The 23,054-nt window shown below is 40.3% G+C and overlaps 1 long non-coding RNA gene across 10 annotated transcripts in view; it reads right to left on the reverse strand.

The window, feature by feature from the left end:
• The window catches only part of LOC147375705 (uncharacterized), a 94,659-nt gene that overhangs the window by 41,339 nt on the left and 30,266 nt on the right, over nt 1-23,054 (reverse strand). For 5 of the 10 annotated variants that reach the window (XR_015160371.1, XR_015160366.1, XR_015160368.1 and 2 more), the window contains one exon: nt 17,931-19,363. The exons of the other annotated variants lie outside the window; for them this stretch is intronic. This is a non-coding gene — a long non-coding RNA (uncharacterized LOC147375705). Of the gene's footprint in view, nt 1-17,930; nt 19,364-23,054 lie in introns of those variants that run through there. 10 annotated transcript variants of the gene reach the window in all.

A 23,054-nucleotide genomic window follows, 5' to 3' on the forward strand; every position in this document is an offset into this window, starting at 1 on the left:
CCCTGGAATGTTTGATATCAAGGTGTTCTGGTCTAAAAAGAGAATTATAGAACCTCAAAGGAAGTATATGAGGTGCAAGAGGAAAGATGAAGGGAGGGAGGAAGGCAGATTTGGAAATATTAATAGAGAAAAGAAGGCAAATGGTGTATCCTGTAATTATTTTTCTCAAAAAGGCAGCTAATAAGAGTTCCAAGGTAGGATTTCTATTTCTTGAATTTGTTCAAAGTAACTTTGAGACTCTCAGAATTGGAGGAGGTCAAGTTTTTGTTATAGGAAACTTCATTTAAATGCCTCTTTCCAAAGAAAACACACATCATACCAAGATACACAATCTATGTGTAGCTTCACTGTGGTGCTAGAAACTCGGCTCCACTGATTGATTCTTCTTCACTGAGAATTGCAGTGTCCTCATTTACCCCTCTGAAAGCTACTTTGATGGACTCCCAGTTGAGTGAAGCAAGCCTTTCAGAGCAGAGAGGCAGCTGCCGCTGTCTGGCCGGCTCCTAATGAAAGGCTTATGCAGTGGTCTCTGTGAACCAGGCAGGCAGGGCTCCAGCCAGATCCTAAGAAACCAACCTTTTGAGGAACGTTGTGTTAAGGAATGTCTGGAATGTTTTTAGTCCCGAGAGTTCCCCGGGTAGCCTATATGGTCCATGATGAAGAATGGGCAAAGCGCTGTAACAATGTTCAGCAAGACTGATTCAGATCAGAGAGCAATCAGGGATTAAAAAAAATCATTAAGATGAAGCGTAAGATTGGCTCATCTCAACCATTTAATGCAGTTTCAGAATTTCTTTCTGGAGTCCAGCTGCATCACACAGACCATCTACCATAGTACAGGTTAATGAGAGGATAGGTGCTAAATAGGTTATAAATTCTAAACTATAAAGTAGCAACTACACATGAATTTTTTCATACCGTTTTGCTTAGTATACGAGTGAGTGAACACTGTTAAAACATCAGCATAACTGCACCCTTGATTTTACATTATTAACAGTGGTTATTCACAGGATGGGAAGCTATATTTCTAACTATATTTTAAAGGTTTAAAATATATATAAAGGTTTAAAAAATGCTATTTATAGATAAGTGTTTATATGCTCATATACATACATGTATATGAATATATTTTGCCTGAATGCCTCTTTTGTTTATTAGAACTATAAATTTGCTAAGTCTAAGGACACTGCTTTCAGAATAATTTTGCATTTAAAATCACATTTAATATATAGAATAACATGGTCTTTTTTTACTTTTCATTTTAAATATTCTCTATCTTAAGAGTTCTCAAACTTTTTGTTTGCATTCCACAGTAAGAAATATATTAAAATTTTTTGATTCAGCACTCACGAGCATATGTTTATATGCTATTTATATATATACATATATATGGAACAAAACCTACCCTTTCAAAGTGTGTGCATGCTGATATTTTATTTTTCTATTTTCATAAAATATCATGATTCATTTTATTAATTTTCCTACTTACTGATGGATCATGACCTGTAATTTGAGAAATGTTGTTTTACCTGGTCTTTTAAGTAATTTCATAATTCTGTTAAGAAAAATAAAATGTTATAATGCAATAATATGGGTATCCATTTGAAGTGATTCAAGGAAATACATGAGTGCTAATAAAGGAACTCTATCTTTGACTTAAGCTAATCATGATCATTATGTTGTGTTATCCTATTCTGGAGAATATTAACTTTCTAAAAATGAGAATAGTCATGTAATCCCTTTCTTCATTTGAAACAACATTTTCACAACCTTTCAAACCTAACTAAGCCATCTCCTTTCTTTAGCTATCCCATTCCCAAGACCCCCAATTTTTTTTTTTTAAGAAAATGAAGATATTTGATAGAATACAAAAATTGAGTAAAATTCCAGGTTTTACTACAGCAGACTTCTACTAGCTCGCCTTAGAAGTATCATAAGGCCACATGCAGCGTAAGAATAAATGCAGAAGCAGGTTCTGGGTACTTGATGGCTCCTTAGAACTGATTATAAACTAACTTCCGAAGATCAGAACAGATATTAATTACCAAGAGGGGTAATTATTGGAGAAACTTTGCGGTGACACCATCTGTGAAAATGGAGAATCATTCTGTAGTGTGAATGAGTCCCTAATACAGGGGTCTGTATTGACAGGCTGGTCAGAATGGAGTAAGCCCAAGACATCAAGAAGGCTATTTTTGAAATAGTCTGTGTATTTCACTTTCACAGATCTGATTTGTTAATTTAGATTTTTGCATATTGAGTGAATTAAAATGGGCCTGAATTGTCCTTTTTCTTGATGCTGGCCTTCCCAGCTCACAAATTGGTGTTGAGAGATAGGAATTTCTTGGCATTTAACCACTTTTGACCAGGACCTTCTAAACTTGACTATGGAATCATTTTTTGTGGGTCATACCTACTATAATAGTTAACAATTTGAGAGAACACAGTTTGGGAATCACAGGACCCATCCCCTCCTCTTGATCCAGGCACCTCAATCCATAGTCCATATCCTTTACCAAGACACTCTTTCAGCTTCTTGGAGACCTGAGTCTCTGATTATACATCTCACTAACCAAGTCTCCTGGCTGTTAAGGCTAGATGTCAAAAACTGTCCATTTACTCTCTCAATTCTTTCTAAAAGTCTTATAATGTAACCAAATCAATCTAGCACATTTGTAAAGGTATAGAAAGCTATTTCACAATATAAAGTGACTTTTACCTCCAATGTTCCTATAGAGAAAAATAATCTTTTGTGCTTTGAGTAACTAAAAATACTAAAACCCCTTGAGGTCTCTAGTGCTATGAAGCCATAAATTACAGTGCAAACATCAAATAATTCTATTAAGGTGATATAAAAGAACTGAATTCAATATCAGTCACCTTCATATTCACCACTGTTGGGATGGATAAAATCTAACATTTATTGGGTGTTTATTGTGGACCAGGCACCCTGCCATGTGCTTTCCATAGATTATCTTATTTCACAACAACTTTATGAGAAAGACACTGTTGCTATTCCCCTCCTACAGAAGCAAAACCCAAGGCACTGGGAGTTAACTTGAGATCACATAGCTATCTAGCCAATGACAGAGCCAGGATGTGAAGAGGAGAACCTGGTTTTACATGTCCCCAGCTATTGTAGACGCTAACTCTGGGGTGCACAGAGTAAAGCCAAGTATGAGTCCCCGGGTTCTAACAAAGTGATCATTTGCTTTTTGCAAGCCCCACATTAAAAGCTACATGACATCTACTAAATGGTTACCCTTGGGGAACCTTCAAAATCTGTCAACTGGAAATAAGATTCCAGAAGGGGAAACCCTAAAACCGTTAATTGCTCCAAGATGATATGTTGGTTTGGCAGGTCTGGCTTGTCTTAAAAGGAAGGCTTTTTTTTTTTAAGGTATAACGGAATAATATGGCATTAAAGAAACATGACTCGAGTTCTCATGATTATAAAATCATAGTTGTCATTTCTAGGTTTGCTGAAGACTGTTTTGCAATCTTTTACTAAGCTGGAGAAAACCAACACTGTACACACTCAGGTATATTCTGCACTCTTGTTCCCTTAACCAAAGAACCTCGTAGGGTTTTTAGTATTTTAGTTACTCAAAGCACTCCAAACAAGGATTGTTTTCCTCTGTAAGGATATTAGAGGGAAAAAGTCATTTTATGTTCTAAAATAATTTATTTTACATTAACCTTCACAAATGTGCCACACTGATTGGGCTACTTTTAAAGCTTTAAGACAGAATCAAGACTGCTGTCAGAAAGTGTTGAACAATCTAAAATAACTGGAGACTCGGGCCATTTATTGTTTTCCTTAAAAATAATTATAGATGGATTTCAAGGAGGTAAAAGAGATGAAAACAGAAGGTAAAAAAAAAAAAAAATCATTTAATGAGGCACACAGGTGGCTTTGGGAATTTACACCTAAAGAAAACCTCTAAATCAAAAACCAAAGAATAAAGGAGTTCCCTGGTGCCACAGTGGATAAGAATCTGCCTGCCAATGCAGGGGACACGAGCTTGATTCCTTGTTCAGAAAGATGCCACATGCAACAGAGGAACTAAGCCCGTGCACCACATCTACTGAGTCTGCGTTCTAAAGGCCAAGCGCTACAACTACCAAAGCCCACGGGCCCTAGAGCCTGTGCTCTGAAACAAGAGAAGCCACTTCAACGAGAAGCCTGCACACCACAACGAAGAGTAGCCCCCACTTGCTGCAAATATAGAAAGCCCACGAAAAGCAAGGAAGACCTAGCATAGACAAAAATAAAGAAATAAAAGATGTGATTTCTTTAGGGGGAAAAAAGAAAATAAATAACCCTAGGAGGCAGTACAGAATGGGGTTAAGAACTAGTCCCACAACCTGGGCTCACTCACGAGGTAAGTGACCTTGTGCAGGACACCCATTCCCCTGCACTCAGTTTCTTCCTCTTTAAATGAGGTTGTCAATAAGACCTGCTTCATGAGGTGGCTTGCTGTGATAAATAATTTATAAAGGCACTAAGGACAATATCTGCTAAGTGCTCAATAACTGCCATCTGTTAAAACAGATGTTACAGGACTTCCCTGGTAGTGCAGTGGTTAAGACCCCATGCATCCAATGTTGGGGGTGTAGGTTCAATGCCTGGTCAGGGAACTAAGATCCCAAATGCCATGTCTCATGGCCAAAAAATTAAAAACAAAAACAGAAGACATCATGATCATTGCAGCACACTTGAAGGGGAGTGGAGAAGGTAAGTTAAACAAAGGTAAGTTAAAACAAACAAGGATAATCCTATGTCTACTGCTGAGACCCCGTGGTAGGACTCACACATTGTGGTACTCAGGAAATATTGAATGATTGAGCTAATTAATCAAGGCTGTATATTGTCACCTGCTTTGTTAACTTCTATGCAGAGTACATCATGAGAAACGCTGGGCTGGAAGAAGCACAAGCTGGAATCAAGACTGCTGGGAGAAATATCAATAACCTCAGATATGCAGATGACACCACCCTTATGGCAGAAAGTGAAGAGGAACTGAAAAGCCTCTTGATGAAAGTGAAAGAGGAGAGTGAAAAAGTTGGCTTAAAGCTCAACGTTCAGAAAACGAAGATCATGGCATCTTGTCCCATCACTTCATGGGAAATAGATGGGGAAACAGTGGAAACAGTGGAAACAGTGTCAGAGTTTATTTTCTGGGGGCTCCAAAATCACTGCAGATGGTGATTGCAGCCATGAAATTAAAAGATGCTTACTCCTTAGAAGAAAAGTTATGACCAACCTAGATAGCATATTCAAAAGCAGAGACATTACTTTGCCAACAAAGGTCCGTCTAGTCAAGGCTATGGTTTTTCCTGTGGTCATGTATGGATGTGAGAGTTGGACTGTGAAGAAAGCTGAGCACGGAAGAATTGATGCTTTTGAACTGTGGTGTTGGAGAGGACTCTTGAGAGAGTCCTTTGGACTGCAAGGAGATCCAACCAGTCCATTCTAAAGGAGATCAGCCCTGGGTGTTCTTTGGAAGGAATGATGCTAAAGCTGAAACTCCAGTACTTTGGCCACCTCATGCGAAGAGTTGACTCACTGGAAAAGACTCTGATGCTGGAAGGGATTGGGGGCAGGAGAAGAAGGGGACGACAGAGGATGAGATGGCTGGATGGCATCACCGACTCGATGGATGTGAGTTTGAGTGAACTCCGGGAGATGGTGATGGACAGGGAGGCCTGGCGTGCTGTGATTCATGGGGTCACAAAGAGTAGGACACAACTGAGCAACTGAACTGAACTGAATTAATCAATCAGTGAATGAATCAAGGAATGGAGTCATAAGAAGAAAAGCTTGCTTTCAAAAAAGTGAAATTCTTTGCTTTCTACAGGCCTTTTGAACCCCTCTATTCCATCCATGGAGAAGACAATGGCACCCCACTCCAGTACTCTTGCCTGGAAAATCCCATGGATGGAGGAGCCTGGTGGGCTGCAGTCCTTGGGGTCACTAAAAGTCGGACACGACTGAGCGATTTCACTTTCACTTTTCACTTTCATGCACTGGAGAAGGAAATGGCAACCCACTCCAGTGTTCTTGCCTGGAGACTCCCAGGGACGGGGGAGCCTGGTGGGCTGCTGTGTCTGGGGTCGCACAGAGTCAGACACGACTGAAGCGACTTAGCAGCAGCATTCCTTCCATAAAAGAGAAGGTATCCATGATAATCCGGAATAGTCTTTCTTTAAAAAAAAAAATCTATTTATTTATTTGGCTTCATTGGGTCTTAGCTGTGGCATGTGAGATCTAGTTCCCTGTCTAGGAATGAACCCAGGCCCCCTGCATTGGGAGCAAGTAGTTTTAGCCAGTAGATCAGCAGGGAAGTCCCCAAAATAGTTTTCCTATTCCTCTTGCAATAACTCAGTTCAGTGCAGGAAATTTTAAACTTTTTCCAAAACTACACTAACACATATGCAAGAACACAACAAATTTATAAACAAAAACTCTAAGTGACCTCTATATCATGAGGAGAAAAGGAGAAAAGATGTTCAAAGATGAAGTTTTGTTTAACACACTCTTTATTTCTGTCTAAACAGTGTGATTTAAAATGAATGAATGTTGTGTGAAAATACATACATATTTTTTAACAAAAAGAACAATAAAAGAAAAGGGAGTGTGTTGAACGAGAGAGAAGGAAAGGAAAGTCAGATATACTGGTTATTTTCCTGCCACTAGGAGAGGTATCATTATTCTATATTCTTTCAATCCAGTTATTTACCTTCAGAAATTACTTTTGGCTTCTTTCCAATTCTGAACAAGAATCAAAATCACAAACACTTTTGACAACAATATATTCCTCTTGCGTAAAAGTTTCTTCTAGGCCACATGCATAATTAAAATCTTGTTGACTCAGGAATAACATCTCAGAACTGAATGTCCAAACTCTGTAACTCACTTCCTTTTCTAACCAGACAGCACAGCTGCCAAGAGCTTCTGGGCCCTCTGCCTCTTTTCTTCATGTATAATTATTATACATTATATAGTATATACTTGATTTGCCAAAGCCTGCCAGAAAAGGTTCCTGTGACTACTTATTTGAACTTTGTTGTGTAGACATGTGACCAAAAACACAGTGTTTCAAAACAGAAGAAAAAAGGAGGGGGGTAGGAGTTGATATGCTTAGAAATTCTTACTTTCCATGGAAATGAGATGAAAATCTTAAGGCAAAGCAATATATATATATATATATATATAAAATATGTATATATAGCTTATAAAGCAAAATTAACTGAAGGCAGAAGAATATTTTTAAAATTCATGATGCCATATTATAACAGAAAACCTCAGTTTCCAATATTTGAAATGAGAAAATAGACTTTAAAAGGTCATCAAAATATATATGAGAATTAAAATAAAGGACCTTGGCTTTCCTTCACCTTTGAGCAGCACCAGATTTAAATCTGACATGAAAATCTATCCTGTTTTTACAGACCTCTCGAGAAATAGGTTGCACAATATTTCTTAGGAAGTTGTTCCAATATTCCTCCCCTTATATTCTAACCTAAATCCCTCACACTCTAGTTTCAGCCCGTTTCCTTTTGCTCAGCCTAACCATGGTTGAAGAACAGTTGCTCACTTACCAAACCAACATTATGAGAATATTGCTTCTGCTGTGTTTTTTTTTTCAGCCCATAATTGTCTGAATCTCTTCTATTTCTTCAAAAATATTTACATATGATATTGATCTATTTTTTTCAGCTTTCTGAAAGTTCTTACTTCTACAAATTTTCAGAAAGACCTGTCTATCTTTTAAAGGCTTTTAAGCTGCAAGTATTTGAAGATTTTAATATAAATAACTAAAGTTGTTTTTACCAGATGGTTTTTCTGGTAAAAACATGGTTTTCTACCCATGATCATTTTTCTTCAACATTCTAAAACTTATTTCAGAAATAAGGTAATCATCAAACTTTGGTGTGCCTTAGAAAATTAGAGAAGCTTATAAAAATAGGATGCCCAACTCTTGACCCAGACTCAGTAAATTATAATCTTTAAGGTCCTGTATGGCTGTGAGAGTTGGACTGTGAAGAAAGCTGAGCGCCGAAGAATTGACGCTTTTGAACTGTGGTGTTGGAGAAGACTCTTGAGAGTCCCTTGGACTGCAAGGAGATCCAACCAGTCCATCCTAAAGGAGATCCGTCCTGGGTGTTCATTGGAAGGACTGATGCTGAGGCTGAAACTCCAGTACTTTGGCCACCTCATGCGAAGAGTTGACTCATTGGAAAAGACCCTGATGCTGGGAGGGATTGGGGGCAGGAGGAGAAGGGGACGACAGAGGATGAGATGGCTGGATGGCATCACCAACTTGATGCACATGAGTTTGGGTGAACTCCGGGAGTTGGTGATGGACAGGGAGGCCTGGCGTGCTGGGATTCATGGGGTCGCAAAGAACTGGACACAACTGAGCGACTGAACTGAACTGAATGTTCTGGCATCCTTCAATCGCTCTCTTTTAAAGAGTGGCTACCCACTCTTGTTAATTTGGTTAACAAGAAAGTTATCAAGACCATTATTAAAAGTAGAAACAAGATAGCTTAGTTGGTAAAGAATCCGCCTGCAATGCAGGAGACCTCAGTTGGATTCCTGGGTTGGGAAAATGTGCTGGAGAAGGGATAGGTTATCCACTCTAGTATTCTTGGGCTTCCCTTGTGGCTGAGCTGGTAAAGAATCCACCTGCAATGTGGGAGACCTGGTTCAATCCCTGGATTGGGAAAATCCCCTGGAGAATGGAAAGGGTACCCACTCCAGTATTCTGGCCTGGAGAATTCTATGGACTATATAATCCAGTTCAGTTCAGTTCAGTCACTCAGTCGTGTCCAACTCTTTGCAACCCCATGAATTGCAGCATGCCAGGCCTCCCTGTCCATCACCAACTCTGGGAGTTCACCCAAACTCATGTCCATCGAATCGGTGATGCCATCCAGCCATCTCATCCTCTGTTGTCCCCTTCTCCTCCTGCCCCCAATCCCTCCCAGCATCAGGGTCTTTTCCAGTGAGTCAACTCTTCGCATGAGGTGGCCAAAGTACTGGAGTTTCAGCTTTAGCATCATTCCTTCCAAAGAACACCCAGGGCTGATCTCCTTTAGAATGGACTGGTTGGATCTCCTTGCAGTCCAAGGGACTCTCAAGAGTCTTCTCCAACACCACAGTTCAAAAGCATCAATTCTTCCGTGCTCAGCTTTCTTCACAGTCCAACTCTTACATTCATACATGAGTACTGGAAAAACCATAGCCTTGACTAGACGGACCTTTGTTGGCAAAGTAATGTCTCTGCTTTTGAATATGCTATCTAGGTTGGTCATAACTTTCCTTCCAAGGAGTAAGCGTCTTTTAATTTCATGGCTGCAATCACCATCTGCAGAGATTTTGGAGCCCAGAAAAATGAAGTCTGACACTGTTTCCACTGTTTCCCCATCTATTTCTCATGAAGTGACGGGACCAGATGCCACGATCTTAGTTTTCTGAATGTTGAGCTTTAAGCCAACTTTTTCACTCTCTTTCACTTTCATCAAGAGGCTTTTTAGTTCCTCTTCACTTTCTGCCATAAGGGTGGTGTCATCTGCATATCTGAGGTTATTGATATTTCTCCTGGCAATCTTGATTCCAGCTTGTGCTTCTTCCAGTCCAGCGTTTCTCATGATGTACTCTGCATAGAAGTTAAATAAGTAAGGTGACAATATACAGCCTTGACGTACTCCTTTTCCTATTTGGAACCAGTCTGTTGTTCCATGTCCAGTTCTAACTGTCGCTTCCTGACCTGCATATAGGTTTCTCAAGAGGCAGGTCAGGTGGTCTGGTATTCCCATCTCTTTCAGAATTTTCCACACTTTATTGTGATCCACACAAAGGCTTTGGCATAGTCAATAAAGCAGAAATAGATGTTTTTCTGGAACTCTCTTGCTTTTTCGATGATCCAGTGGATGTTGGCAATTTGATCTCTGGTTCCTCTGCCTTTTCTAAAACCCGCTTGAACACCTGGAAGTTCATGGTTCACGTATTGCTGAAGCCTGGCTTGGAGAATTTTGAGCATCATTTTACTAGCATGTGAGATGAGTGCAATAGTGTGATAGTGTCCATAAGGCTGCAAAAAGTCAGACACAACTGAGCTACTTTTACTTCACTTCTTCAACAACAAAAACATACTAAGAAAATGTGTGTTCTATTTCTCCTCAATAAAGTCAATTCTTCTGCACTTAAAACTGACACATTAACAGTTAGGTATTTGGTAGCATACTGAAATTCAACATCGTAATCCCCATTAGCAGGAAAATAAAAACCAAACCTAATCCATGCCTACAAGTTTCCCACACTAGAACTAAATGCACTGCCAACAGGCCCTTGATGTATAATACATTATCACATGAAAATGCAATTATGAAAAATATGAGACTACCACTGTCTACAAGTACATAATGCATTCAACATAAGTTACACAGTAACTTTGAAAATTTAAGCTAGCTTCTGTGGATATGAGCCCATTTAAAGGACCTGGAGTGGCAAGGTAAAGGAAGAACTAATTACCGTACAAAATGACATAAAAATAGAAACATCAACAACGTACAAGAGCTGAGGAGGAGTTGGAAGGTTCTATGTGAGAGGCAAGGTGGGACTTCCCTGGCAGTTCCGTGTTTAAGACTCCAAGCTTCTCTACAGGGGGTGTGGCTTCCACCACTGGTTGGGGGGCAGTGGATGGAGGGAGACTAAGCCGTGGTGAGGCCAAAAAAATGTCTATATGAGAGGCAAGAGCATCTTTTCCAGCAAATTTTAAGGTGAATCCAGGTAGGTCTGTGCTTAGACGCTAAACCATGTGGTATTATTATTAGTGTTGGATTGCCGCAAAAGTGGAACTCCAGGAGACTGCCTCAATGATTTGTGCATGTGGTTTCATTTCTTTCCCTGATATTCTTAAGCATCAGTGTTGGATCATCCAAAGGGGCTGCCTCAGATAGTCTGTGCTCTGCATTTTCCCACAAGCACACAGTCAAGAGGGGGGAAAAATACTAAAGCAGCCACAGAAATGTAGGTCAAAACAAAAAGAGCTCAGAAATTGCTGCAAAAGGAAAAAAGAAAAAGCAGCAAAAAAAATGGCAGCCAAATGCTGAGGTATTTAAGGACAATATAGGTGGGCCAAGAAAAAGGTATCTCTTGTGATGAGAATTTCTAAGATCTATTTTTAAAAGAATAGACAACACAATAACAATTGTGTTAGTTTCTGCTGTACGGCAAAGGGAATCAGTTATACATATATATTCCACTCTTTTTTACATTCCATTCCCTATAGGTCATTACAGAATATCGAGTAGAGTTCCCTGTGCTATCAGTAAGTCCTTATTGAGTTATCTATTTTATATAGAGTAGAGAGCATATGTCAATCCCAATCTCCCATTTTTTCCCTCCCCTTTTCCCTTTGGTAACCATAAGTTTGTTTTCTACATCTATGACTCTATGTCTGTTTTGTAAATAGGTTCATTTGCACCATTTTTTTTAGCTTCTACATATAAGCAATATCATATAATATTTATCTTGCTCTGACTTACTCAGTCTCCAGGCCCACCCATCTTGCTACAAATGGCATTATTTCATTCTTTTTTTAAGGCTGAGTGATATTCCATATCTTCCCTGGTGGCTCAGATGTAAAGACTCTGCCTGCAATGCAGGAGACTCGGGTTCAATCCCTGGGTCAGGAAGATGCCCTGGAGAAGGGATTGGATACCCATTCCAGTATGCTTGCCTGGAGAATTCCATGGATGGAGAGCCTGGAGGGCCACAGTCCATGGGATCACAAAGACTCGGACACAACTGAAGTGACGTAGCACCAGGACATACCACATCTTCTTTCTCCATTCTTCCATCGATGGATATTTAAGTTCCTTCCGTTTCCTGGCTATTGTAAACAGTGCTGCAGTGAACACTGGGGCACATGTATCTTTTCAAATTATGATTTTCTGTGTGGATTGTTTTTTATTTTGTTCATGCTCTGCTTTGCTGTGCAAAAACTTGTAAGTTTAATTAGATCCCACCCATTTGTTTTTGTTTGTATTTTCATTGCTCCAGGAGGTGGATCCAATAAGATCTTGCTGTGATTTATGTCAGAGCGTGTTCTGCTTATGTTCTCCTCCAAGAATTTTATAGTATCCAGCCTTACATTTAGGTTTTTAATCCAGTTTACTTATTGTGAGTTAATTTTTATGTAGTGTTAGAGAATGCTCTAATTTCATTCTTTTACATATAGTGGTCCAGTTTTCCCAGCACCACTTATTGAAGAGACTGCCTTTTCTCCATTGTGTTCTTGCCTCCTTTGTCATAGATTAGATGACCAGAGGTGTATGGATTTATCTCTGGACTTTCAACATAATCCTTTTCTAGCTCTCCAAACTTGTTTCTCTGGTTCCTCTGTTTCATTTTCAATAAATTGTCTACATGTTGCTGTTCTCTAGAGTTTCCAACCTTAGTTCTTTTCCCTTTTCCCTCTATATTCCCTTTATTTAAACATCTTATGTGTATCTATGGCTTCAAGCACCACTTATGAGAATGACTCTAAACATCAGGTCCCACAAGTAAAGGGTTCAGTTCTATAAGATTGCTTCCCCCATTTCAGGCTCAAGTTGAAGGTCAAAGCTATACATTAGCAGTTCCCATGACCCTCTCATTGGTCTTCAGACATCAGTCACAAGCCCATGTTGTTACCTGTAGTTCTGACTAACCAGCCATAAATCAGAGGTTCCCATGACCTCCTCTTTGAGTTCAATTAATTTGCTAGAATAGCTAATAGAATTCAGAGAAACATTTTATTTACTAGATTACCAATTTATTATAAAATGAGATCACTCAGAAGTAGTCAGTTAGAAGAGCTGCATAGGTATGGGGAGGGTGTGGAGCCTCCATGCCTTCTCCACTGCAGCACTCTCCCTCATCTCCATGTGTTTACCAATCCAGCAGCTCTCTGAGCTCTGTCCTCTTGGGTGTTTATGAAGGCAGCAGTACACAATCGTGGTTGATTAAATCATTGGCCCTTGTTGATTGATTCAACCTCCAGGCCCTTTCCCCTCTCTGGAAGTCTTCAATCACAAGGTTGGTTCTCCAGGTAAACTGCCCCCAACCTTAGTGAGGCCCGAAAGCCACTTCATTATCATGAGACAGCTTTGTCAGTCTCAGCACTTAGAAAATTCAAAGGGTTTGGGGAGCTGTAAGTCAGGAACTGTGCATGAGGATCAAATATAAATGAGACTTCCCAGGGGGCGTTAGTGGTATAGAATCCATGGGGCAATGCAGGAGACACAGGAGATGTGGGTTTGATCCCTGGGTAGGGAAGAGCTCCTGGAGTGAGAAATGGCAACCCAATTCAGTATTCTTGCCTGGAAAGTTCCAAGGATGGAGGAGCCTGGCAGGCTACAGTCCATGGGGCTGCAAAGAGTGGGACATGACTGAGCACCACCAATGTGTTTTGATCATCTGAATGACCAAGTACATGTTTTTTTCTTATAAATCACAATATCACACCCCATATCTTCTATTTCTGTACAAACCTCTCCATCATCTCTGCTTCTTCCTTTGCGGCATGCTATTGCTTAGCAAATCCTGTTAATGGTGTTTCCAAGGTGAGGCACAGGTCATGTTCACTCTTGCTAGTTCTCCCCTAGATTAGCTCTTCACTAACTCTTGCCTAGACTACTGTAATAGTGTCCCAGATGGGCTCTTCCCAAAAACTGCTTCTTAAAATTGTTAGCAATTTGGATGTCACAGTTTGATTGATCACCTCTCTCTTTTTGAAGTCCTTCTATACTTCTCCCTTGCCTATCAGAGTTAGTTCAACTTTATTTTTTAAAAATAGTAAGTTTATTGCAAGGAGATCCAACCAGTCCATTCTAAAGGAGATCAGTCGTGGGTATTCTTTGGAAGGACTGATGTTAAAGCTGAAACTCCAATACTTTGGCCACCTCGTGTGAAGAGCTGACTCATTGGAAAAGACTCTGATGCTGGGAGGGATTGGGGGCAGGAGGAGAAGGGAATGACAGAGGATGAGATGGCTGGATGGCATCACTGACTCAATGGACATGAGTTTGGGTGAACTCCAGGAGTTGGTGATGGACAGGGAGGCCTGGAGTGCTGCAATTCATGGGGTCGCAAAGAGTCGGACACAACTGAGTGACTGAACTGAACTGAGATGAAGTTTATTGAACCCATTATGTGACCAGTGCTGCACACATTATTTTACTTATTTCTCTGAAAAGCCTATAAAGTGGATTTGTGTGGATTTGCATATGAAATAGTTACAATTATAAAATATTAAACTATTTCCATCAATTGTGGATATACTATTGATTTAACAACTTTTTTAGGCAATAAAGAAATATTACACTAAATATACATATCGATTGCAAGATTTTTTTTTATTTTAAAAACATTAAAATGAGGAAGAACAATGTGACTCTTAGAAACAAGGAAATACAATACCTTCCTATTTTAAACCAAGTCACTGCTCTTTCTGATATACAATGTTCCTTTTCCCTTTGACCCAGGGTTCAAACTTTTCAGTCTTATTTCCCTCTCTTCTCCTCATGCTTCTTTCATTTACCCACTCTGGGGTCTTGGTCTTGATTTCTCCTATACCGCAAATACTCACTCTTCCTTACTCCACTTGTGCAAAGACAACTATGCCTCAACACATGGCTCAAACACACCTTCCTTCGTTAATTCTTTTCTGATTCCCCAAATGAAAATGACCTCTCACTCCTCTGAACTATCATACATTCTGCAGTCTGACATGGAACTACCCTTTGTATCTTGTGATAGGTTTATGTATACTCCATTCCTCCACATGAGTCTAAGCTTCTCTGAGATCCAACTGTAACTCATACATCTTTGCACAACTACCCCCAATGCCCTCCTCCTGTACCCACTATAAACCCTAGCAACTCCTTGTACATAATAAACTCTTAAGCATACTTATCAGCTGAATGACGAACCAGAACACATTTAGTGGTTTTTCCCTATTATTCATTATGACTAAATGAAGACTGATGGTCCCCAAGCATGTTGCCACTCCTCATCCAAGAATCAACGTGTATGGGACTTCCCTGGTGGTCCAGTGGTTAAGAATCTGTCTTGCAATGCAGGGGTCACAGGTTTGAGCCCTGGTCTGGGAACTAAGATCCCACATGCTGTGGGGCAACTTGGAGAAGGAGATGGCACTAAGCCTGAGCTGCGCACTGAGCAACTACTGAAGCCCACATGCTCTGGAGCCTGCGAGTCACAACGAGAGAGTCCATGCACTGCAGTGAAAGATCCCATGTGACACAATGAAGATCCGGCAACTAAGACCCCATGCAGCCAAATAAATACATATTTTTTAAAAGAATAGAGATGTAGGACTTTAAGAAACGTTCATTCTCTTGCCACAGTCAAGTCACAACTTGATGGGCTCAAACAGCTGTACTTTTCCTAAGTGATAGCCTTTTTATTTCTTCAAGAATAAAATTTTTTTTAAGGAGGCTCTTTAGAACTTAGGCTAAACTAACTTTCCTTTTAAAAATATAAAGTCCTTCTAAGCAACAGAAGAAATGCTCTGTGTGCTAAAGTGGAAATTTTTTATCATCTTGCTCTTACGTACCATTTCCTGGAAGGGAAGTTGTTGTGGGAAACCTAAATATTTCTTAGCCTTGGCCCTTGCCCTAATATTTCATAGGAAAGTGTTACATTAAAAATAAGTATGTCACAGACACTTGTTTATATTCCTCGTTATTAGTCTCAGTTCAGTTCAGTCGCTCAGTCATGTCCAACTCTTTGCGACTCCATGAACCGCAGCACGCTAGGCCTCCCTGTCCATCACCAACTCCTGGAGTTCACTCAAGCCCATGTCCATTGAGTCAGTGATGCCATCCAACCATCTCATCCTCTGTCGTCCCCTTCTCCTCCTGCCCTCAATCTTTCCCAGCATCAGGGTCTTTTCAAATGAGTCAGCTCTACGCATCAGGTGGCCAAAGTATTGGAGTTTAAGCTTCAACATAAGTCCTTCAAATGAACACCCAGGACTGATCTCCTTTGGGATGGACTGGTTGGATCTCCTTGCAGTCCAAGGGGCTCAGACATTAGCAAATGATGCTATATAGATCTTTGTCTGTTCTTTTGTTTATGTCTTACAGCAGCCGTCCCCAACCTTTTTGGCACCAGGGATTAGTTTCGTGGAAGACAACTTTTCCATGGACAGGGGTGGGGTAATGGTTTGGGGATGATTCAAGCACATTATATTTATTATGCTACTGCTGACGTGACAGGAGGCCGAGCTCAGGTAGTAAGGAGATGGGGATGGAGAAGGAAAGTGAAAGTGAAAGTTGCTCAGCTGTGTCTGACTCTTTGCGACTCCATGGACTATACAGACCATGGAATTCTCCAGGCCAGAATACTGGAGTGGGTAGCCTTTCCCTTCTCCAGGAGGTCTTCCCAACCCAGGGATCGAACCGAGGTCTCCCACATTGCAGGTGGGTTCTTTCCCAGCTGAGCCACAAAAGTGACTGAAAATCTAGAGGAAGCTTCACGTGCCCCCCTGGCCACTCACCTCCTCGTTTGTAGTCTGGTTCCTAACAGGCCATTGACTGGTGCTGGTCCATGACCTGGGGTTGGGGACCCCTGCTTTACAGGATATAGCAGAATCCTGTGATGATCTACTATATTACTTAGACTCTTTATTGCAGTGGGAGAGCTTACAAAAATTTTTTTAAACATTTTTTCATTTAATTCTCAAAACAACTCACTAATGTAGGTATTGATATACACATTTTACAAATGAATCAACTGAGAATGATTCAAGAATATTTTCACCCAAGGTCATAGAGCTAATAAATGGCGGAGAGTGGATTTGAATCCAGGTCTCCTCACTCCGGGACCTGAATCTGGTTCATAATTTGTAAGGAATCTGATATGAGTAACTAGTGTTTTCAAATGAGACTAGTATTTATGGAAGAGTCTGACAAACTATCGCTGTGTCATGACCTTTAAAAAGAAACCAAGAGTAAATAATTCTAAAAGCTTACAGATTGTACATGCAAGAATCTATGTGACTCGGTTTCAAGTGTTTCGTCAGCCCCCTAACTACTTAGATTCTGAGGAAATCAGAATTCTCTATCCTCTAAAACCTCCTCTCCAAGTTCTATTTCCAGTTATCTGATTTGGAATTCTGTCACAAGAAAACAGGTGGTTTATGTCACCTCATATCTCAATCTCCAAAAAACTTCTCACATTGTATATCCAGATAAATGGTGATAAGATGTGAGGATATGAAGGCTAGATCAATAGCATTCCAATCTTTTTGAAGAACTCAGCTAACACTGATTTACGAAAAGCCACCCACAAACAGAGAGAAAATGATGGCACCACCATTCAGGCCCACCTGGTCTAAGCCCAAAATACACTTGCACACACGTGCCCTCAGCCATCCTCCGTTCCCTCTTCATGACAGTTAGTGTTTTTATTTGGCCAATAGCTAGCTGTTAAAGATGAAATGAAGAAACACAGGTTTTTAGACCACAGCAAGGAAATCTTTAAGCAAACCTATGTTGGTTGACTAACACAGGATGAGATCACAGAATTTTTTAAAATATAGGTTTAATCTTTATAATGACTGTGAATGAAAAATGTTGCCGCCGTATCAGTAAACAAAGGCTGTTGCAAGCCATCAATCCATTACAGCAGCCCTAACAGTAAACCCTGAGGGAAGTCAGGATAGAGGTGAACAAGCTGCCCCACTGCCAAGCCTTAGGTCACTGCAGCCACCCCCACGGTCCACCCTGAGGGGACTCAGGATAAGACAGATACTGGCCCCAGATAGCTGAGGTGCATATCAAAGGAGGGTTCCCATGAGTTCAGACTCTTGCATCTTCCCATACATAAAAAAAGTGCTAAATTCATTAACTTGAAATATCTGGTTGTCTTGATTTAACAGGAATATTTTGATATCTTTACTGCCTGTTCTTTGTTGCAAAAACTATATCTCGTGGCTTCTCCCTTACTACTTCCAAACAGTCCCTTTGAAAAATTCTGAGAGGTTGCCTCCAGGGTTTGAAGTCTTCAGAAAGTCTGCCAAATAAAACAGACTTCTCAACTTTCAAGTTGTACATTTTTTTAAGTTAACATGGCCTTGAGAGGTGGACATAATTATACCCATTTTATGAATGAGGATGCTGAGGCTCAGCAAGGTTAAATAACTCACTCAAGGTCATACAGTTAGAAAGTGGTAGATCCAAACTCTCTGTCTTCCTTCAAAGTCTGTGCTATTACTAATACTACCACATTGCTTCTCAGATCTATTTTTGTGTGATATTAAAATGTAGATGAATTCCAGTTTAATATATTATATCACTGGATTATCCTCACAGTTCAGTTCAGCTCAGTTGTTCAGTCGTGTCCAACTCTTTGCAACCCCATGGACTGCAGCACACCAGGCTTCCCTGTCCATTACCAACTCCTGGAGCATATTCAAACTCATATCCATTGCGTTGGTGATGCCATCTAACCATCTCATCCTCTGTTGTCCCCTTCTCCTCCCGCCTTCAATCTTTCCCAGCATCAGGGTCTTTTCCATGAGTCAGTTCTTCACATCGGGTGGCCAAAGTATTGGAGTTTCAGCTTCAGCATCAGTCCTTCCAATGAATATTCAGGACTGGTTTCCCTTAGGATGGACTGGTTGGATATCCTTGCAGTCCAAGGGACTCTCAAGAGTCTTCTCCAACACCACAGTTCAAAAGCATCAATTCTTCGGCACTCAGCTTTCTTTTTAGTCCAACTCTCACATCCATACATGACTACTGGAAAAATCATATCTTTGACTAGATGGACCTTTGTTGATAAAGTAATGTCTCTTTCTTTTTAATATGCTGTCTAGGTTTGTCATAACCTTTCTTCCAAGGAGCAAGCATCTTTTAATTTCATGGCTGCAATCACCATCTGTAGTGATTTTGGAACGCCCCAAAATAAAGTCAGCCACTGTTTCCGTTGTTTTCTCATCTATTTGCCATGAAGTGATGGACCAGATGCCATGATCTTAGTTTTCTGAATGTTGAGTTTTAAGCCAACTTTTTCACTCTCCTCTTTCACTTTCATCAAGAGGCTCTTTAGTTCTTCTTCACTTTCTCGCATAAGAGTGGTGTCATCTGTGTATCTGAGGTTATTGATATTTCTCCCGGCAATCTTGATTCCACCTTGTGCTTCATCCAGCCCAGCATTTTGCATGATGCACTCTGTATATAAGTTAATAAGCAGGGTGACAATATACAGCCTTGATGTACTCCTTTCCCGATTTGGAACCAGTCTGTTGTTCCATATCCTCACAAGGAACCTGTAAATGTGCTAACAAAAGACAAAAAAATAATCTGGATTTCCTATTGGTTTCCATTTCTTCCATCCTTTCTGGAGTCTCTCTTAATTAAATTCTTAGTCACAACTATCTGTATGCATGTCTAACACATTTGAACCTTAACAGTAAAAAGAAAACAACAGTTCAAACAGTCTACTGTCTTGAAGAAAACAACTACAATATACAAAAGATACTCTGAGGTCTACCTGGATGATAGACCTCTCAGAACAGTTTGAGGCAGAGTTGTTCATAAAGCACATAGGAAACAAGCAACTGCCTCTAAAATTATCTTCCATCAATTCCTGCGGTTTTGGGCCATTGACCAATGTCAGAAAGTTGCTCACTTCGAGAAAACATATCCACAGCTGCATGCACACTGGTATCTGGTCATTCCTGGAATGGCTGAGGCAAGTTGAGAGAATTTTAAAGAAAAGAGAAACATAGCACTTAAACTGGGCATGGATAAATGGATAATGGCAGATATAGTTGTTCTCTTTGGAAGTATGGTGATATTTTTGTAAAAGAGTACTTGTTTATATTGTACATAAAGTAGATAAGCAACAAGGATTTATTACATAGCCCAGGGAATAATGTCTGATACCTTGTAATAACCTATAATAAAATATAATCTGCAAAGAGAAAATCTGAATCACTACGCTGTACATCTGAAACTAACATGATATTGTAAACAACTATGCTTCAATAAAAAAGAATATTTGTTTAAGTAATTATTTGAATATCTTGATGGATTTTATCCTTTTTATCCATATATATCAATAAAAGTGGGACTGAAAATGGAAAAACAAATACTGGTACTGTTGATAAGGATAGAGCTCATAAATTAATACAATTGCGATGAAAACAGAAAACAATGAATGGCCAAGCCAAAAGCAGACACACTTTGGTCTCCACTGGAGGATGGCTGGACTTCAGCCAGTACTCCCTATATCCAGCGGTGAGGGAAAGCATTAAACTAAAGAGCTCAGACAAAATGCTAGAAATATACAATCAAAAACTAACTGTGAAAACAAGATATATTTAGGGATTTTCTAGTACTTTAAGTTCTTTGGTCCTAGAATGCTGTTTACAATACATAAGTCTATGATTTGAGTTTTGTGAATTAGTGTATATTTTTAGGAGTGCATTATGTACAGATGTACACAGAGGACTGCTTATACCTAGCTGTTTTGTCTCCATGCCCGTTCATTTGAGCTAAACAAACAAATTGGATGTCAGAGTGATGAAGCCTGCAGAATAAGCATAAAAACACTAAAATGACTGCAGATCCAGGAGCTGAGGCGAGCATCCAGATTTGTGCGTGAGGAAGAGCTGAGGTTAATGCAGCTGCAAACCAGCACCCTGCAGAGGCACAGGCATGGGCAGCTGGCACTGCCTCAGGACAGGAAGCCTCCAGGGCGCTGCCTTCTTTCAGATGTTGTGGGGAAAAGAAACTAGGTACACGAAGTGCATTTAAGTTCCCGCTCCAAAGAACAGTTAAATAAATAACTTCAGAGCACAGTGTCCTAAGCCTGGTCCCAGGAATTTCTTGAGCTGAGATAAACGTCTGCTTATGAGTATCCAATTCTGTCCCCAGTTTCCAGAGGTTTTTTCCTTTTTTTCCTTCACTCAGATACCCAGAAGCCCTCTTTTCATTGTGGCTTTATCAGTCAGCCCTATCTATCACCATCAGACTTGCCTTCCCTCCTAAATAAAAGTACAGAGAACATTTCTACCCATCCACCCACTCATCAGGGACTACAAGATTCAACTCACATCCTGCAAGCTCAGGATGGAACATGAATCCTTTGAACTACCTGGGCACAGTAGCTGACTGTCAGGAAGCCGCCTGTGGCCTCCTCACGCTGCCACACTATTTACACAGCTGATGGAAGTTTGCCCTGGTTGAGGAATTTGGCTCTAGAGGATTCCCTTTAGAATTCCCAAAGAGCCCATTCACCCTGTCCCACCCGCACAGATGCCTGTGGAGATAGGAACAGTGGGGTTCATTTTCTAACTTCCTCTGTACACACCATAACTCTACACATTTATTTAAAAGTGGGGGTCACAGAAGAGCGGAGGGAGCTACAAAACATAACACTGTATGAGCTATTTTCAGAAAATATTTTAGGTAAAGTCAACAACCCCCTGCCCCTGCCACTCAAACATTCCTCTGCTCCATTCAGCAGCCTAAACTCTGCCCTGCATGTCTGTAGACACGAAGCAAGGCTGGGACGTGACGCCCAACAGAGAAGGAACCTTTCCAGGGCAGCAACAGGAAAGCCCAAAGAGTCAACCTAGTCTCAAAGCAGAGAGGAGAGAAACAGCAAAGCAGAAGCCTTGACATCCCTCTCCTTTAATAATTTAAAGCCTTGCTATTAGCAGAGGGGAAAGAAAATATGAGACATGATTTCATTATGACAATAAGGCAGCAGAGGTGATAAGCTGGAGGAAGTAATTTTCTGAAGCCTTTCTTGATTTTTTTAAAGATAAGGATTAATTTTTATTCTGTCAATTATTAAAATGTTAGAAATGACAGTAAGCTATTACCGTCTCCCACTCTTACTACCAACTGCGATAGTGGTGATGGTCCAATCCTGCCAGCCATGGGGCCTGCTTTCCGCAGCTGTGAATAGCTTCTTTCACTAGGAAAACTGGTCAGGAAACAGCCCTCCATTCAGAAGAGAGGTGTCTATGAGATGTAAATGTAGATCCAAAATGTTCCCTTTCTTAATTTCCTTTCCTTGCTGCTAATATTATCCTACCCTAAGTAATCTTCCTACATTGCTCAAATAAACTCCTTCTAAACCAGCTCAATCTTAACCACGAGAAGAGGAGATAACTGATCCTCCCACATATACATCCTACTTCTTTCCTTTGAAAAGACAAAAGTGTAGTCTCAAGATTAAGGGCTTAGGTTTTGGTGCCAAACTCTTGAGTTTGACTTGACCTTGCTAAATTGACTCAGCAACTTTGGACAAATTACTTTCATCTCAATGTTCTTATTTGTATCCATTTCCTTATTTGTAATATGGGAACAATAGCAGTTCCTAGCTTCTATTAGGGGTGGTTGTAAAGATTATACATAAGACACCTTGACTATGGATTAATAGACTGAAAAAAAGTACACACTAAAAGTTGAGAGTTAGGTCAAAACTAAGGACTTAACCCCGGGACCCAGAATCTCAGATAGCCCTGAGAAACTGCCCCAAACAGGCAAAAAATATACAGGAGTTTTTGCAACAAAGATCAGGTAATCAGAACATCAAAAGATTGCTGTCAACTAAAAAAAATCTGATACCTCAAGTTAAGGAATTTAGCACATTTCTGTGTAGAAGATACAAGATTCTTGGCTCACCGAAATCATGCCTTTGATATGCACCTCAGCTATTTGGGGCCAGTATCCTATGTTTTCTCATCTTGAGTGTCCTCAAGGTGCAAGGCTGGGGGCGGGGTGGTGCCTACAGTGTCTGATGATTTAATGTGGGCGTTATATTTCTATCCTGAATTCCCTCAGGGCTCACCATCCGGTTGGTTGTAATGTGATGGCATGATGGTTGCAACAGCCCTTTTTTACTGACATGGCAGGTAACATTTTTCATTCACAAATAGTATCCAAAACAAAGTAAGCACTCAGTAAAGTCCATGATTACTATCATAGGCTTTTCCATCTCCAGACAGATTCAA

Source organism: Bos grunniens, chromosome 3 (assembly GCF_055505025.1).
Source record: "Bos grunniens cultivar Pamir isolate PY7600 chromosome 3, Bosgru_T2T1.0, whole genome shotgun sequence".
Classification (NCBI taxonomy): domain Eukaryota; kingdom Metazoa; phylum Chordata; class Mammalia; order Artiodactyla; family Bovidae; genus Bos; species Bos grunniens.